The sequence below is a fragment of the Dendronephthya gigantea genome, unplaced genomic scaffold (assembly GCF_004324835.1).
Source record: "Dendronephthya gigantea isolate DGI-Jeju-01 unplaced genomic scaffold, DenGig_1.0 000004F, whole genome shotgun sequence".
Taxonomy (NCBI): domain Eukaryota; kingdom Metazoa; phylum Cnidaria; class Anthozoa; order Malacalcyonacea; family Nephtheidae; genus Dendronephthya; species Dendronephthya gigantea.
The window spans coordinates 2517157-2526177 of NW_021163014.1; the positions used below are offsets into that span (position 1 = coordinate 2517157).

At 36.5% G+C, this 9021-nt stretch overlaps 1 pseudogene; it reads left to right on the forward strand.

Annotated features, from left to right (window-relative positions):
- The first annotated feature begins 650 nt into the window (after window positions 1–650).
- On the forward strand, window positions 651–3233 carry LOC114545022 (annotated as a pseudogene).
- The last annotated feature ends 5788 nt before the right edge of the window (window positions 3234–9021 follow it).

Consider the following 9021-nt stretch of genomic DNA (forward strand, 5'->3'; position numbering starts at 1 on the left):
AAAACGTTGTTTGAATTGTTTCTAAAGTAGCTATAAAAAGTGCACAAGCTACTTAGAGTTAAAAATATTGACTCCAGTAACCGTGATTTTTCAAGGCGCTCCCATGCATTTTCTCCTTTTTCTTCCATGTTTTATATCTAGAAACAACATGACATTCAATAGCTATAAAACTGTTTTTTCAGTGTCAAAAATTAAGCTTGTTTGTAGAGTCCTAAAATTGTAAGGAGTCGCATAAGAGGTGTTATGGCCAAATTAAGCTCGCTTAATTACTATCGAAATACTATATGTTTCCAGATCACCAGCCTTACCTGACATTTTCAACATGTCGAGTCGTTTCATAGGTCCATGTGGAACGCGCGGTCTGTGTAGAATGTTTCCAAATTTGTAACTTGAGTTGGCCTTTTAGTCTGGATTGAACGAAAGAGAATTCCAAGACATATATAATTCTGTACTTTACTGTCCAAAAGACCTTTAGACACTGTAGAATATTGATTTTTCTATTGCGATTTATTAGTAAAACCTACAGACAATTCACCGTGGGCTTCGACAGTTTTACAGAAAAGACCTACTTGCTCTAGCACTGTTTTGGTCCTTTTATATCTTCGATTGTTCTGCATCACTGCATGACTCATAATTTATATATACTTATGATGAATATCATTATGGTAAGATACTACGACATTACAGACACATGTTTTGACCACCAATTCTCTTGTATTTGTTTCTCATGGTTTTCAACCATGGTGATGGATGAGAAATATTACATTTTCAAAGCCTATTTGATCTTTTCCAAGCCTCTCATCTCGAACAACCTAAAATGTATTTTGTATTGAACCATTGAAGCAGTTTCCATTTTTACTTTCACCATGTGAGTCTATTTGTGAAACCAAGTACAGTAATCAAAATTTACATATAATTATACCACTTAAGAATTTTTAACCTTAGTAACACATAGCATTTTGGCTTCTTGCTCCAGGTAATTAAGACTTTCTTGGCCATTTCTGACTTTAAACATTCTCATTTTGAACACTTTGGAACAATAGCAAAGTCGTTTGGATAATTGTTTTTGATACAATGGAGTGTAAATTAAAACATTTTGTATTATGGTGTATTCCTTCGTTAGCAAGCAAAGGCTGAACAAGAAGAGCAATTCATATCCAACACCTTGATGAAAAAAATTCAATCGTTGAAGAAAGAAAAGGAATCTTTGGCCATTAGAGCAGGAAGATTGGCAATTACGAGCAGGAAGAGGAATTCCTGACAAATGACTTGTCCAGGAAATTGCTGCAAGCATGTTGCTCCCTGAAGCATCCTATTCGATAAACATTGTTGTGACAGCACTCTTAAATAAAAAATCTGTGTGGAATTATGCAACTATCTATGTGCAACCAATGGCAAGGCTGGTGAGAGAAAGCAGGGGGGGGGAGTATCTACCCCGTGCTCAGAAGAGGCCTTAGCTAAGAAATTCAAATCCATTCCCTGTCATTGGGCCCAGCAAGGAATCCATACTCATAGTTTCACCTGGGCCCCCTCTTGGCACTTGTCCACCATAAACTACAGATGCATCTACTGTCCGTAAAGTTATTATAATTTATTGCATGATACTATACAAGTATTTTTCTTCCAATTTTATGTACGATAAATCTCTCAATTAACCAATACAATATCTGGAAGTTACATATACATAGCAAATGACGTAATGAAGTGAATATCCTTTTTTTAATATTTTTTTCTTCATTTGAGGCAGGATAAATTTCAGTTGGAACAACTCTTGAGCAAGAGCAAGAATTTCAAGTTTGCACACTGTTAGGAAGATTGAAAGACTAGAGGCTGATATTATCTAAAAACAAAGCTGCCTTGAACAGGTAGGTGACCAGTATGTACATAAATCATCAACATCTAGACAAGGATATAAACAATTGTTCGTTCCAATTTCTGCTGAATAATGCATTCATATTTGGAAGCAAAGGAGCTTAGAATTGTTGTGTTTTGTGAGTTTATAGTTGAGGAAAGAAAAAGTAGACCTGGAGAACACTTTTGAACTAGAGCAGGATTCTCTTCTGAATCTGAACAGGCTTTGGAAGAAAACGGAGAGGTGGTATCACAGAAAAGGTTAAGAGAAGTACATCCAGCCTATGGTGAGTGCAGACAGGGCTTAGAAGTGCCTTGAAAAAAACTATATTACTATAGTAGTGATACGCAATACTGTCAGTAGTCAGGAACCTTCTCAAATTCCAACAACTTTAAAGTGTTTTACATCAAGAAAGAAAAATGTATTGTCCGAATCAACTACCAGCGGAAATCATGTCAAAAACGCGATAGAAATAAGAATATAAAAGAACTTCTTAATTCAACCTTTTTGTCATGCTGATTTGGAGGGTGGGATTTTGTAGAGGTGCACCCCCTGGATATCAGCTTGTGCATGGTACAACTTCCCACCAGACACGTTGTTCTGAAAAGTTGCAATGTGTGAGTGAGTGAGTGAGTGAGCGAGCGAGCGAGCGAGCGAGCGAGCGAGCGAGCGAGCGAGCGAGTGAGTGAGTGAATGAGTGAGTGAGTGAGTGAGTGAGTGAGCGAGCGAGCGAGTGAGTGAGTGAGTGAGTGAGTGAGTGAGTGTGTTAACTAAAACTATAATTTTCTTCCTCTTTTGGGTAAAGAAATCTTCAAGAGAGATTAGAAGAGCTCATATCAGAACCACCCTCACCAAAGGAGCTAAATGATCCAAATGACATCATCATTAAAACAATGCACTCCAAAAGTGAGTCCCTCATAGACGAAGCGAAAAGGCTAGGAGGTCAACTGCTTGCTTCAGAGAAAGAACGTAAGTATACTACCCCTGTATCCTTTCAAAATAGCACAAGTCTTGAAATTTCTAAACCAAATAACGTCTAAATCTATTGAATAGTTTCCACACAACACAATTTTCAGTGTTCACTTAATATTTCTGCTGAAAATTCAGAAACCTATCTTATAGCACTGGCTTTATTCCCCCCCCCCCGTCTGAGGGATCATTCCAGTTGTATTAAGAGATCACCAAGCCTTGTCTGCTTTTAACAGATGTCGAAAAGATGGTCGCGCTTGAGAAAGAAGAAAGACAAATCATGGAAGAAAATATTCGTCTTCAAAGACGGTTGTTGTTGGAACAAGAAAGAAGAGAAAACCTAAGAAGACAGTTGTCGGAGAGCGAGTCAAGTTTAGAAATGGAGGATGAGAGGTTCTTTACTACTTTATAGAGGAAATATCCATTGCAATTAATAATTGCCTCAAATGATTGACCTTTATCATTCTTAGACATTCCAATGAGTACAATACAAACTATAGTGGACATCGCGAAAGGACGAAGTCCTTATAACCAGGTCACTGAGAATATTTTTAGGTGAAGTAATTCATAATCAACTTTATACTTTTTTAAAATTAATTTTCTATTGCTTTGATTTCTGGACAAAAATGTATCACTTTAATAACCAAGGATGCTTGTACATAAAATTAAAATTTTTATCATGAACGTACCTTAATGTTGTATTTGGTTTCTTCTCCTCGTCACTTCGCTACCGTCTCCACTCGTCCACAGTCTGGCATCGCAAAGTCTGCCCACCATGGGAACCTCTCCGCCAACCGGGGTGAGATACCTCATGCAATCATTATCATACTACAATCGTATTTCTGTTCCTAGAAAGTCATCAGAAATATTCAATAACCCGTGACTATTTAATATTTTCGTAATCAGGTTTTTGGTAATAGTAACAATGCACCTTTCGTCAGCTAGAAAGGAAGTCGCCGCGCTCTGGATAACCATCAACTAATTTTTTAATCCTCTAGAGGCATATCAAACACGAGAGCCCCAAGGGAAGCAAGCCAGCGGCAGGTGGTAGTGGGGCGAGCTCATCGAGTACAACAGTATGACAGATGAAGAATGCGTGTAGTGTGTACTATAATAGTCTATGTTGTTTGCCTCGCGGCCTTTTAAAGGTTTCACGCGAATTAAATATCTCCAAAAAAATATAAATATACCCGTTCCCTTTCGGTATCATTCTGAAAACTAGCACTTGCATAGATGTATCCTCTAATGAAATTGGATTTTTGAGCATGTTTACTTTCCCCAAAGCTGAATTGAAAATACGGACGCATGTTTTGCAGATTCAAATCAAAATGCCGCAAACGGCAGCAGGACGATAGTATTAGCTGTTAATTTTCAGATCACTGCCTGCCAGCAAACCAATTTAGCGACTGCACATCCCTTTTTAAAAAAGCACCCAATTCAATGGTTACCGGAACAGTTGTTCCCAGTTGATGAAAACAGTGAATTATGGATTACACATTAAAAAGCATTGAAAAGCGAATCCTACTTGAGTCTCTAGTGCTTTGAACTCTGACCAGGGGACCATATTTTGATCAGGGTAACCAATGTTAACAGTTTTATCGCTGTACTGAAGAGATGAAAGGCTACCAGAAAACGGAATCTCGGGGCTTTCGGTTAAACCAAGTCCTTGCCGTTATGTACAAAATTTGAACGCAGAAATTTCATTTTCCAAGCCGTATTGGAGGTAGCCTTTTATGTACTATATAGTATAATATGGTTTTCACCAGCGACGAGCACTAATTCGGTTCAGCAAAAACCCCTTGAAATCATTAGAAAACATGTAAATAAATAAATAACAACATAATAGAAGAACATATCAAAATAGAAATCTAGAGTCTAAACATATTGATTCTGGTTACTTGAAAAATGCTTGGATAAATAAAAATTAGGGACGGTATGCTTCAAACGAATTTAATCGTGGAGTTTGAGTAGAAAAATTCGATTTTTCAAGAATACGTGATTTTTGAGAATAAGTTGGTGTAGCGTTCACTTCAAAACGGTTGGAATTTGTGTTTACGCTGCCTTCTACATTGGCATGTATACCCGGGGGTTTTTTTTGCAAAAAGGAGTCGAAAAATTTTTTACAGCACCGTAAGGAATATGAGCAGTAATTATAGTCTACGTTTTTTTTATGTTCCAAAGTCAGCGTTGCACGCAAAGTATGATGATGCAAAGAAAAGTTCCTGAGTGAATGTTGCTGAGATATCAATGTAGCAAATATATATTATAAAATAACATGTATATAACGCGTTTTCTGATTGGTTGAAGCCCGTGTTTAGATCAGGCCAACCAAACACGGAAATTTCGCGGGAATTTAAAAACAAATTTATTATGGTTTGTTATTTTATATAAAACAATTACTTAATGGTTTCCGTGTTTGGATGATCTGATCCAAACACTTGGGAATGTTGCTCGAGTTAAGAAAAGCTCGCAAAACACTCGCCTTCGGCTCGTGTTTCGCGCACTTTTCTTAACTCTCGCAACATTCCCGCATGTTTGGATCAGGCCATCCAAACACGGAAACCATTAAGTAATTGCATAAAACTACACTAAATTGGCTTCCGTTTTTCACACAAAGTCCGATAAAGGATTCCACGTACATGCTAGCGCTCAAATACTGATTCAGCAATTACCGAAATAGCGCAGAGATTATAAAAGAGAAGTTCACTAAAAAAAGGTTTCACGCACTAGAAAAACGCTAATGAGGCCGTAAACTACGCAGTTTCCCTTTTCGAAGAGCAAAACTGCTTAGTTGTCGACAATAATTTAGAGATTAGTTGCCGACAACTTGCGCGACAGAATACGTTTTTTGTTGTCGCGATCGATTACTTTTAGTTGTCGATCAAAAATAGTTGTCGAAAACTAAATCTCTATAGTCTGTGGAGGCCCTTATCACTTGACAGCGTCTATTGTATCGATTAAAAACGTAACTACAACCGATCTAGAGGCAAAAATATAACCCATTGTAGCCCACATGCAGACGATGCAAATGGGAACAAAATCGTTGAATTGATAAAAAATCATGAAGGATGTGCTAAGAAGAATTCTTGAACAATTTTCTCTCTGCTGAACGCGAAAACAACTCGCAGGCCACAGAAATCGTGCATGATTTTAATTAATCTGCTTTTCAAAAAAAACCCGTCGATGATTAAAAAACAATCTTCTCAGATATATATGATATGGCTCCTAGAAATTGTCTTTCGCGATGACATATGTAAGAATTTAGATTTACGTGCGTGTACGTGGCACGTGCGTATGAAAAACGCGTAAGGGCTGCTTTCCCCTGTCGCGTTTTTTTTTCATACCAACGTACTCGCACGTAAAATCTAAATATTACCAAATAAAATAATACAACCACCGTATCTGTTCGTTTGAGTGTGTGTCTAACCAATCAAGATCGAGCAAACGACAGAGATCTGACAGCAACATTAAGATGCTTAAATTCATCAAATTCATTTCTGGAACAGTTCTTAATTCTCGGGACAATCCATAGGTTACCAAAAGAAGGTTAGGCGATTCATAGAGACGATGAAACTAATTGATGTCAGAGATTCAAGTGCATCATGAACGACAAACAGACAGCAACGGTCGATTTTTCAGCTAGAGTGGCCTGTTGTATTCGAATTGTTCAGGTTTTCCTCGTTTTTGGTAATTCGATACACGCAAAAACCAAAGATATTTTTGGTTGCATTGAAATAAACAATTAAATTTGGAAAAACCACGTATTCGTTCGGCTAACGAAATGCGTTAAGGCAACAACATAATAAGCAGATTATCGGCCAAGATCAAAAACATGGAAATTGCACTGGGTGAAATTGGAGGAAACGTTTTAGGGAACACAATCCAGCTTTACGGTGAAATTATTCTATCCGACATTACGACGTTGACTGACATCCGTAGATTTGTCGTAAACCAGTTGGTGCACACCACCGTTAAATGAATAAACAGAAATTGGTGTCTCATGGTGTAATTTGATACAAATTCTCGTGTTTTTTCTTCGAAAAAGGGCATCGCGACTAACGTATAAAGGACATATCGTGACAAACCTCAAACTACAATCGGTCTAATTATACTGCAAAGAGTGAAAAAGTAGCTATTAAGAAACATGGCACCATTTCAGGTAAAACCGAAGTGCTTGAAACTTACACGATAACATATATCACTTGGTAAACTAAATGACAAACTGATTGATTAAATAATTTTGTGTAATCATTGATGTGACTCAATGTGCGTTCAGAGTTCAAAATACAATAAAGGGAAGCATTGTAATGTAAAACAAGTCATCGACAAAGATAAAAAGGATTTTCTTTTGTAGAAGTCAAAGTAGAAGTCATAGAGTTGTAAATAACACTAGCTAGAGGAGGCATTGGTATCGGAAACATCGATCAGTCAAAAAGGGACTGCGATAATGGAGGGCAAATTTTAAGCCAAGCCAAACGTTAGCAACAACTAAAATTTGTATTTAAAAGAAGGAAAAAGTGTTTTTTGATTGATTTTACTACCTTAGACATCCTGAAATGATATTTTAGGGGGAAAACATTTAGAAATAGAAAAAACTCGTTTGAAACGACATATTTTGGCCTCGGATATCGTGAATGAGGGAACATCCTTGACTTCGATTTGGCCCCCATTAGCGCGCTCCCAGTCTCTCCTCGATGACCCCTCTAGTGTTATTTCTAATCTCTATCTTAGAAGTCAAGTCCGTTTAGAGCATCGGTTTTACTCATAACAATGTGACGTGCTGAGATCAAATGTTTGCCCAAATTTCGCATGTTTCAAAAACACTAGTTCATATTCATTCAAATTAGCGAATATAAATGTTGTTATTTGTTCAGACAGCACATCGTATTTCGACAGCACATCGTTTAGAAGTTCAAATGTAAACAATTAGTTTGTTTACATACGGACGTGACTTCCACCCTAAACATTTTGAGAACATGCATCTAATAGGCTACTTATTTTAATTTTATAGGTTTCATATTAAATTTAGGGTTGCTATTGTTTATTTTTTGTCTTATGACTACATGTAAAATTAATGACTTTTGCCGGTAACATATAATTTAATTAATAAATTGTTATAAAAAGTAAAAAGAAAACGTAAAATGATATATCGTGCATGACAAGCCTAATACTGCAAGTGTGACTAAATCGCTGATAACATGGGAGACTAAAGTAAAGATAAACGAAAATGAAATATGCCATTCAGAAATGCATTTTAAAACTAAAACGAGTGAATCTTGCACGGTTAAGTTATCATTTGGTAACTTTTAATGATGAAAATGATAAGTTATCTCAGTGTACCATCTTAATTGATTTGACTCAATTAAGCGTTCAGGATTTAAGAAAGAGCACTAAAAGCAAGCAGCTGTAAAACCCGCCATCAAGATGGGAACGAACGAAACGGATGATTTTAAATACAAAATTTATGCAAAATAAATTAGCCGACTGCGGGCTTTAAACCACATTTGCTTTATGTTTGCGGATTTTTGCGCCAAAATAATGTTGTAAGTTGTAAGTCATTAGATATAATTTAGATTTGTTTTGCTTGTTATGTAAATTACTGAAGAGTCTTGCAGAAGAAAAGTGCATAAAGTATAATAAACACAATAGTTTCGTTGTTCCCAAATATACATCTCTGAAAAGTAGAATTGCATTGCAAGTTGCAAGAAAAATTGTACCATGTAACAGGGACGCTGGCATTATTATGGAACACCATTCGTAATTTGATATTAGAAACTGAAAGAAAACACTTTTAAAAAATACAGCCTTTTTTATGGTAACTTTATGGAAATTTAAAAATGTTGGTGGAATTTTTGTTCAATTTATGGAAATTTAAGCCTTGAAACTGGAAGCACTGATCATAACATCATTTGAGATTATGATTTATGAGTTTGACCCTCAGTAGTTTGACCGAATTTAGTTGAATATTGTGCTGGGATTCCAGTAGCAATTCATTTCAATCAAGACAATCAAGATGTCCTTTTGTCTTTTTTTTTCGTTATGTATAAGTTCGTGACGATTCACGTACAACATATCATTAGATATAAAACAATGGAGTAGCCGAAGAAAATAGCGATCAAAGATAAAACGAATATCCACATGTGTATGTGGCCACGTGTGTAATGGACCCTGTGGAAGCCGTTCAAAAATGCAGTTTTTTG